Source organism: Triplophysa dalaica, chromosome 22 (genome assembly GCF_015846415.1).
Source record: "Triplophysa dalaica isolate WHDGS20190420 chromosome 22, ASM1584641v1, whole genome shotgun sequence".
In the NCBI taxonomy this organism is placed as follows: domain Eukaryota; kingdom Metazoa; phylum Chordata; class Actinopteri; order Cypriniformes; family Nemacheilidae; genus Triplophysa; species Triplophysa dalaica.
This window is the reverse complement of record NC_079563.1, coordinates 11,702,135-11,712,188: the sequence shown is the minus strand read 5'-3', so window position 1 is coordinate 11,712,188 and position 10,054 is coordinate 11,702,135. Positions and strand designations below refer to the sequence as shown.

The 10,054-nt window shown below is 38.7% G+C and overlaps 1 protein-coding gene across 1 annotated transcript in view; it reads left to right on the top strand.

Annotated features, from left to right (window-relative positions):
- The first annotated feature begins 2,935 nt into the window (after nucleotides 1-2,935).
- Nucleotides 2,936-10,054, top strand: part of LOC130411684 (protocadherin-16-like) — an 86,435-nt gene continuing 79,316 nt past the window's right edge. Inside the window, exon 1 of the mRNA XM_056736489.1 lies at nucleotides 2,936-3,265. The gene's annotated coding sequence lies outside the window, so the exon portion shown is untranslated. The remainder of the gene's footprint in view (nucleotides 3,266-10,054) is intronic.

Sequence of the window (10,054 nt, the reverse complement as noted above, 5' to 3'; positions counted from 1 at the left end):
AATGGAAGAAATATTTCTTTTTCCAAATCTATGAGATCTATTGAGTTACATTTAATTAACTGTTATTATGACTGGCCACATTTAGAATTGGACCTCATGTTTGGCATGTGCTTCATCTACTGTTTGTGCTTTTTCTCCTTGACTCTGAATCAGACCTCCAGAATATCTCATGCTAAAAAATATTGACGTCATCTGTGTTTGTACGTGTGACTATCACCGTGTTGAAATAAATCTTTTAGGATTTAATGAAAAGTGACTGTCAAAGAGAGTTTATTTAAAGGGGTCAAATGACACGGCTAAAACGAATATTATTGTTTGTTTTAAATGTATTTCAATGTGTATACACGATAAAAGATTCAAAAACACTGTGTTTTCCATATCGTGCATGTTTGTATCTCCTCTTTGCCCTGCCTCTCTTTTTACAAAAGTCTTCGCTCTTAAAAGCATCAGGTTCCACAGCAATTGTACTGACAGGTACGCCCACCTTACATATTTATACATTTGGGTGGTCTTAGTCAAATTATACCACGAACTTACATAGATTTGTGGGGGTGTGGTTACACATGGCGTTTCAGGCAGGTCTGAGCAATTTTACGTTTTTAATACATACATGGGCAACTACCAAAAAAACACATATTCGTGCCATATGACCCCTCTAATTTGTCAAAGACTGATATAATTCAGGAGTTTCTAAAATACTCTACAAATGGCATGTTTACACATGTGCATTAGTAAACTATAATTTTCTTATTATAAAGTCTATATTTTTAACGTTTCTAATTATTAATTGATGATGTCACATCTCTCTTGTTGTATGTACAGACTACAGAGTTTGAGCTGAATTGTGGCTTTGAGGAGAAAAAGAAAGCACTTTCTCTTACAACATAATGATGGGTGACCTCATCCTTCCAGCTAAGAAGAAGGAATAAGACATTTCTACTTTTGGCCATATGAGAGACAAATAACAGACAGCTAAATGACAAGTAGAAGAAAATTATCCATACGCAATCGTGGAAGGGTTTCAATATTTACTTAAAAAATATACTTAAAAAATGTTTAAAAAAAAATGAAATGTATAAATGACTACAATTTCATTGACGATTTGACAAAAGTCTGTGACTTTTCCGTGACAGTGGATAATATTATTACAGTATATCACTGTGTAAATTGTGCAAATAGTGTAGATATAATTGTAGAATATTGTAGAAAACCTTATTAACCCTTAAACAAAATGACAATGATTGGATCACCCACAAAACAACAAATACAAGAATTGAACAATGGAACACAATAACACATTCTGAACAAACTTCAGCCTACAGTACAAATCGGTCGTAGATTTAACTCTATGAGAGAACATTGAAATGTAGTTTGTGTGTGTGTTGGACTGTGATGTATATCCACAAGCCTCCAAAGCTGATATCTGAAGGGTATGAACAGAAGCCAACAGTGTCCTCCATCTCTGGAGTTTCATTGGGAATAAATCCGAAACCTTGTGGGGAGCCTCTCCCCAAACGTTCACACACGAGAAACGCAACGCTACCATCTGCTAACACTTAAGAGCGTGTATCGTGAGTTCTGTGGTAAAATCTTGCTTTTTTCTCAAAGAATGGCACTGTGAAGTTTAATGTACATATGTTCTAGTGAAGAAGATTTATAAATGTCCTTAATATCTATGCTCGATATTGAAGTTGAATATAATAGTTATGCATAATGAACATTGAATTTGACGTATAAGTATTAAGTAAAGGCTGTATTCTCATTTATTCAGGTTTTTATTCAGGCAGCAATGCTTTTCCCCACTTAACGCTTGGATGCAGAAGGAGGGGGTTGACCTGAAAGCCAGGTTGATAAATGACCTTCCTGTCACACCGATTCTCCTGGTGCTGCTGCACGCTGTAAACTCCAGCGGTCCGTGGGGTGTATCCACACACCTTCATTTCTACAAAATGTCCTGAAAAGCATGGTAATCTTATGTTTATTTTCTTACAGAAGGCAAATAATCAGCAATGATTATTTTATTAAATAACTCTTAAAAATAAATGTGCAACAAAAGACTCTGCATCGATGCCATACAAGCGTTTTTGGTTCTCAGAACCATTCAGTCGAAGGTTCTTAAAAGAATAATTTCTTTTAACAGTGTACAAAAATTTTTCTACTTTAATAAACCTTTTGTGGAACAGAAAGATTTTGTGGATGTTTCTATTAAAGAAGCCAAAAATTATTCTTCTCAATAAATACATTTTTCCACTAACTACACTATGCTAAAGAAAATAATGACGTAAAAATCTTGAAACTGAAAATTGGGACTTCATATCCATTGTATTTGAATTTGTTTGTAAGAAATATTCTAAATAAATGTTTTTTTTTGGTTTAATATCATAATTACTGTACATAGACATTTTATAATATAAACCTATCTAGTCTAAGCTTATTTTTGTAAAACCATAGTAACCCCACAAATTTACTTTTTTTTTCTTAAACTAACAACAAAGAACATAGTTTAACTATGATTTGTGTTGAAACTATGCTAGTAGAAATGTAAATCGGTCTGCCAAAAACACACATTTTCCATGATAAATAGTGTTCATTTTTCTATTGGATGTGTATTTGCTTCTAAACGGATACAATCAAGTGTATTTACACCGTCTATAACGGAATCTGACTACACAAGAAAACAAATCTGTGTCTTTGTCTAAAAACCACTTCTTCAAGGTGGAGCATGGTGGCACTACAGTCTACAGGAAGAAAACCCCGTCCTCCTCTCTTTTTTCTTTGCCCCCCTTTTGTACCGCTCCCCACGTGTCGAATATATTAGCAACCCAAATGAGGAGAGGCCGGGCCTTATCAGGGTGTCTGGTTTCATTCGTGGAGGTGCGGTGTGTCCGCAGAGCGCCCAGTCCATGCAGAATTGGATGCTGAGGGGTGACCGTTATACAGAGATGCGCGTTACTAGTAAGGCACAGAGAAGATCTTAAGATACTGATTCCGTTGAGTATGGTATAGTGAATAACGGGCTCGCTCACACCTGACGTGCGCAATAGTAGCCGAAGGGAACAGGCTACCGGTGAACGCAAGGGTCTAGCAACCAAGGGGGATGAGATTTTAAGATCGTTTCCTATGGATTTAATGCTTATTCTGTTATCTTAAACAAGCGTTTTTGGACCTCTTACGGTTGGGATCAGATTGGATACATCTGCATACAAATTGGATTTGAGTGAACAACGGATGCTCACAGACAGCGGCGGAGCGCGTTCAGATGAATGTAAGTCAGTCGTTATATGTTTTTTTTATGTTGTACTAAACCTCAAGACAGTCTAATCTGTTTAACAGATAGCTTGAAATCTAAATCGAGAGCATTTTGGTTACTGCACGATTTAGCGACATATGTGGGTTATTGATCGCCGTACTCCCGTTTATGTATGTGTAAGCAAAACCGAGCGCGTCTTTGTGCGTCCAAGTGTTCATGAGCAGTTTCATTCATTTCCTTAGATTTCAAAGTCTGATAAATTAAAAGAACTGTTCGTCTGCATGTATTTCAAGTCGTTTTGGTTATAGAAGCGTGTAGTATTGATCAGTATGCGTTAACGCGACACTGTTTTGTTAAGGGGGGACTCTCTTTCTTAAATGGACTGAGATTGATCTATTTTGGAAACCATGAAATAACTTCTCTCGCCTCTGGAAAAACGATTAAATCAATACAAATCAGTAGAATGCTTAGGTGTGAAGTCTTTTGTTGACGAATGAACCGTAAATTAATGTTTAGCCCTGGTGAGTCTAAGCAGGTGTTTGAGGGAAATCTGAAGAATTTGCAGGCAGTCAACTGCTTATAAAGTATACGTTGAACGACTTGAATGGATTTTAAGGCGCTTTTGTGTAAAAAGATATGTTGTGCCAAATGCATATATTTCTCCTTTAAAGATTTCGAGTAACATTTCATTTATAGATGCGCATCCACAGTTGTGTCCGCGCGCAGAGATGCATTGTGATCGACGCGCTCTTCGTGCGTAAGGGACGTTTCCATATGAAAGAAAGCCACGTTTGTCCGAAGCAAGGAGTGGGACTGTCACTTTACTCCTCGCACGTAAACCGAGCCGTCGTTTAATAGAAAAGCGTAGATCGGTTTGTTCTTAAGCGGCGAGGCGTGCACTTTGAAAACCACTCATTTTTTAACAAGACACATATGCTTTCGTTTTTTCCCGATTACCATATTTTTATTCTCTTTCATCGGCGACTGCGGCTACCGCCCGATGCCTAAAGTACGTGCCCGCATGCAACGTGTAACCGACGCACCTCACTGCATCACGGAATACCCATTATTACAGCCCATCATTCAAAGCACATAGGCTGTAATTAAGTACGAAACTGTAGTTGAAAGAGAAAAGAGCAGTTGACTCAGTCATGTGTGAAAGATATAGCTAACAGTGTAGTGGAAATGACAGAACTGGGGTTGTGGTTAGATGGTAGTTGAAAGAGGATGTGTTTTATATGATGTTTTTACACTCTGAATGCAAATCCAATGACAAACTGTCCTTTACAAAAAGGACATCATTGCATGGCTTATGTCTGGAGCTCAGGGCACATGTGCAGCCTCAGTGTGAGACATGTTATAAGGCAGTAAAAGAAAGACATGCCCAGTGAGGGGAGTGGGGTTCATAGTTCTACCCATCAACACTTGGAAACCGATCAAAGGCACTGCTCGAGAGGGGGGTGAGGGGCTGGTTGATTTAATTAGAAAAATCCAAGAGAATAGGTTGTGTGTTTCAGTAGGAGGGGGATTTGAAACCTCCCACACAGCGCTTGATGATCGTATCTGGGCGAAGATGACAGCACGTCTATGTTATGATCGCTATTTAATACGAATGTGCGTTCCAGGCGGAGAAATGTCGAAGCACCGAGATGGCTTGAGGTTGTTCAGTAGTCTGAACTCTTTGTCGGTCTAGGGAAAACCAAAATTAATCTGCTTCCTGCAAACGCAGAAGTCGGAAGCAGAGGAATAGCACACTTACTGAGTGATTTCCCTGTCTAGATATGATGTGAGATCTCAGGTCTCTGTGTTTCCTTGTGCTCCTAATTGAAGTTATATAATCATCTCACAATTGTTCTTTAAAGGAAACCGATTGTGAGTACAGTTTTTAACAAAGCACATTTTTTGTTGTTAATTTTTGATGTGATGCACATGATTGAATGTACAATGTAGGCATTTTTTTTACACTTCTAGACCCGCATGCAGTTCAAGATACGTAATGTTAAAGAAATGTTTTTTCAAACGCTTTGTGTCCGCCAAACATTCTGTTCTAATTAGTTTACTTAACTGTCTCTATTGTTAGATTTTGGAATCGACTCTTGGCTGTCTGGTCCAAGCCAGGCTGTTACATCTAAGTGCTGTGCTTTTGCAAACCTTCTTATTTCCATTCAGGAAATGTGTTCTTGCAGACTAGGTCTTGATCTGTTCTTTTGGAGCGAGGTTGCACACAAGGCCTTTTATTTTTGTAAAATCCTACATTGTGCTGAATATTATGTGTATAATATACATTAAACAAAAATGTCTGTGGAAAATCAACAAGCATGCTCAAACAAGCAATCTGAGAGAGAGCAATCATTGAATATGGAAGGGAAGAGCATTGACTCTTACCTGAGCTGCTTATTCACTCGATGATGTCATTGAGTCGTTGAGAGCTTCATTCAGATTGAGTCTTCACTGTTGCCTTTTTATCAAACAGCCCTTGACAGCTCTTAGTCATTTCTCTAGTGTACCTTTCAGCGTGGTGGCACTGTTTTTTGGGCTGGTAATGATAATCGTTCTCAAGCATGGGCACTGTCAAATGGTCTGGAAACACGCATGTTTGTAGATAAGGTCTGAGTTTGTACAAGGCAGTGTAAAATTCTACTGAAGCACAGTTCCTTTTGCCTAAGAGCAAGGTACTACTCGCAGCTAGTGGAGGGTTGCTTTGGGTATAGGCTTTTCTGTTAAAGTAATTTAGATTAGCATCTGTATATTTTAGCAAACAAATAATTGGTCCTGGACCACAAAACCAGTCATAAGTAACAAGGGTATATTTGTAGCAATAGCCAAGCCAACGATACATTGTCTAGGTCAAAATGATGGATTCTTCTTTTATGCCAAAAAATCATTAGTTTAAGTAAAGATCATGTTCCATGAAGAACTTTTGTAAGTTTCCCAATGTAAATATACAAAAACGTAATTTTTGTGAGTAGATGCGGCAAAATCGCAAACAAAAATGGCCGGAAACACGACTACGAATTTCACGTGCTGCTGCCTACTCTTTGGGAATTACCCACTCAAGTTTAGTATCCATGTATATCTTAGAATTGCAGCTTTCGGGTTGATCTACTCTCCACAACGTCATTACAGCGGTATGCCCTGAGAGAGCGTTAAAACAAGCCTGTTTCTTCATAGCAACTGCCTGCTGGAGCTCCAACTTGGAAGGTGATTTTCTCAATATTTAGAATTTTTTGCACTCTTCCAGATTTTCAAATAGTTGTATCTTGGCCAAATCCTAACAAACCATACATCAATGGAAAGCTTATTCATTCATGTACACCGTATATCTCAATTTCCAAAATTGACCCTTTAGACTGGTTTTGTGGTCCAGGTTCACATATACTTGTTGTCGTGTTGTAAAACATATTTACAGTTTTCTAGAACATACAGTATTTGAAAAATATAAACACATTTCTGGTTGTGTAGCAGGCCGCTATGCTGTAACCAGGAGACGTGGGAACCTGAGATGTAACTTCTCCGTGTTCAACGTTTGTTAAACAGTGCGTCACTGCTTATTAATAATTCAGAGAACTTGTCTCTCTAACATCTCCCTTTTCCTGCTACATCCCATTCCTCAAGAAAAAGCTTGCTGTACACCAACCCTGATCATAACAGGGAGACCACAGGCCGTTTCATTTATTCACAGAAGCTAACTTTCCGTGTCATAATGCTCACAGTTAGATACCAGTGCATGTTTAGGCAAAAGAAAAACATCCCCGTTCTCAATGTGATTACACTCTTAAATTTGAACCTGGCAAATTATACAGCAAGAGGAAACCGTGTGAATCAAAGTTTATTTTAGTAGTGTTACAATAATTTGGCTCACATCCGTATTTTAGAGTGGGAAGAATTTCAAGACATTGGAGTTTTAGCAACAGTGTTTTGGTCAATGACACTATGTTTTGTCTTTAGTTGGTGGGTGTGAATTGGTCTGCAGACATCTGAGATGGTCCGATCTGCCTCAAGAGCTTTCCTGTAGCTGAGTTGGAAGAGCACCGCATTAGTGATGTCAAGTTCATGGGTACGGTTCCCAGGAAAACAAATGTGTAGATTCAATGGACTGGAAGTTGCAAAAGTCTATTAAAGGCCTAAATGTAAAGATAAGAGGTTTTACTAAGAATAAAGAAGTACAAGAAGACTGTCTATAGTCTACAGTACTATTGAGAAATATCTTACCTGAACTTGTTGGGTCACAGCTGTAGCACAAGCTTTGCTTTCTCTGGACTCTTTTTTTAAGTTTTAGACAGAAAATTTGGGTCGTTTTTTTCATTGCTGTTGCTGCAACCGTTACAAACTCTTCTGCATGTTACTTTTTTTGGGAAAGCTCATATCCTATTAAACCTGTGCCACAGAGAGACCATAAAAAGCAAAGCAGCATGTGCCAGTGTGGACAGAAATGTCCGGAAAAACTATATTAAAGCCGTTTCCTCAGGATTACGTCATTGATATATCGGTGAGACCACAACTGGAGAACAAACATTTTCATTCACTCGCCTATGATGGAAATTGTTTTGCTTATATGCTCTTTCTTCACCCCTAGTTTACAATGTTAGCTGTGGGTTTCATCTTTTTCCTGAATAATGCACTGGGGCTGTTAAACTTCCCATGAACTAAAAGCAATGTACATCTCTCACAATGAGATGTTTAACTTGAATTCTCTCATAACGTTTTAACTTGTTTGGCTAAAGTGCGCTGAGGGTCTTAACACGCTGAAGAAATTAGTAGTAATTGCCCACAGAAGTGTAATCTCTGTCATTATTTAAAGGCGCTTCAGATAACCAAAACACAAGCATGCATGGGCTACCACGTGAATGAGTCACCGGTAGAGCACGCAGATAAGGGATTTTATTGAACCTCATATCTGTAGAACTTTACAACTAAGCAAAAGATATCTTTATAATGAAAGTATGTTTCCTTTTTGGAGGCTTTCAAGCATTGTGTAGTTTTGGCAAGTGTAAACTCGCAATTGTAGTCTAAATCAAATTCCAGTAAAAGAAATTTTCTTTAAAGATGTAAACTGCCGCTCATGTTTCTGAGGCTAAATACACAACTTGGTGGAATCATGAAACGTTAAAGGGGCAGTTCACCCAAAAATGAAAATAGAGAAAGATATATGGAAGAATGCATGTAAACTGACTACAATAGTAGGAAAAATAAATTTTTTAGTCGAAAGTGCCCCAGAACTGTTTGCTTTCCACATTCTTCAAAATATCTTCTTTTGTGTTCAAAAGGAACAAAGAAATGTATTAAGCAATTGGTAGTCAATGGTGGCCAAGCATTCTTCCAAATATCTTTCTCTGTGTTCATCAGAACAAATAAATTTACATGAATCATATTTGGAACAGCTCAAGGTTGAGTAAATAATGTCAGAATTTTTGGGTGAATTTTCCCTCTAACATCGGTGCGATGCCAGTTCAAAAACCCCCACATTTACATTGTGAATTCATGTTTTTTAAGTGCATTTTTTTCTACAAAGAGTCCATACTAGAAAGTGAGCGTCAGAACTGTTGAACAAACACTCAAGAGTGAAGTTATCCGTCTTTGCTTACATTTAAGAAGCAGGTGTCAGATCAACAGAGCTCAACTGTCATAAAACAACATCTACGCCAGGTTCATATCAGTAGGGATCTCTTACTGAGACCCGCCTGCCACCTTCGATGTTCCACCAACCGACTCCAGCCTCTCGACGACAGCTGGACGGCTAAATGCAGAAAGCCAGAGGAGGTCTGGCTTTGTGGTTGTCTAAATACTTAAAACCGAGCGGGACTGAATTCCGTACTCATTTAGCCTGTGGAAATTGTGACAACTGTTCGTACGTTTTCAGTCATTTTAGTCCCATCGTAAGCATGGGTTTCGCTAGAAGATTTTTTCATGTTAGCCAAGTATGTGATGCCATGGTTTCTGCCTCGTCTCATAGTGATGAACACGAGTGTTCCCGAATGCTCCACAATTATTTGAATGTGTGATTGTTTGAATATTACGAGGAAGAACATCAGTTTAAGTGGTCCAACATGGCAGTGAAATCTTTTGAAGTGATTATGACAGCCAGCCCCCCCACAGGTTTCCGCAGACGCCTCTGTCATTCACTCAGTCTGGCCTCTGTTTATTCAGTCTTGATGGAGAAACCGTCAGCCCTGCCTTGAGAGCCCTTTTATGCTTTGTGTTTTAATAAGCCGTTACATATAAGCACGGGACGTTGTTGAGGCAGCGTGGCAATGCATTGTGGGCCTCTGAATCTGTTTATATTGGCTTGAAGTGGCCCCCAGGTGCCTCACAATTTCTGCTACATTCATTAAAATGAGAGTTGTGGCCGTCACACTTGACACAAACATCTGCAGGGGGTCGGAGGAGCTCCACATTTTGGGTTTTCTGAACAATATAATAAAGCAAAACTGTTTTTCTTTTTAACTTAATCTTTTTCATTGTTTATATCAATGTTTTGGTTCATTGTTTAAATTGATGTGACCTCTGATCTGTGATTCGGATCTGTGAAAGGCTCATGCATCAGTCATGGCATACAGACTGATCTGTGATGAGACTGATGGTCATTGAAGTCTTTGTCTTAGAGACCCTTGAGTGTGTAATTTGTGTGTTAGGGTACGCCTTTACAAAAAACAGGCCAGGATCGTATCACAATCACATGCTGGTGAAGACCTTTAGTTTATTAGAGATGACGGCATGGAGTCCTGCTGCTCGACTTTGTATTTGGGAGGTTAATTGATTTTAAATGTCAACCATTTACACAGACACACACAGACCGCAGTGAAG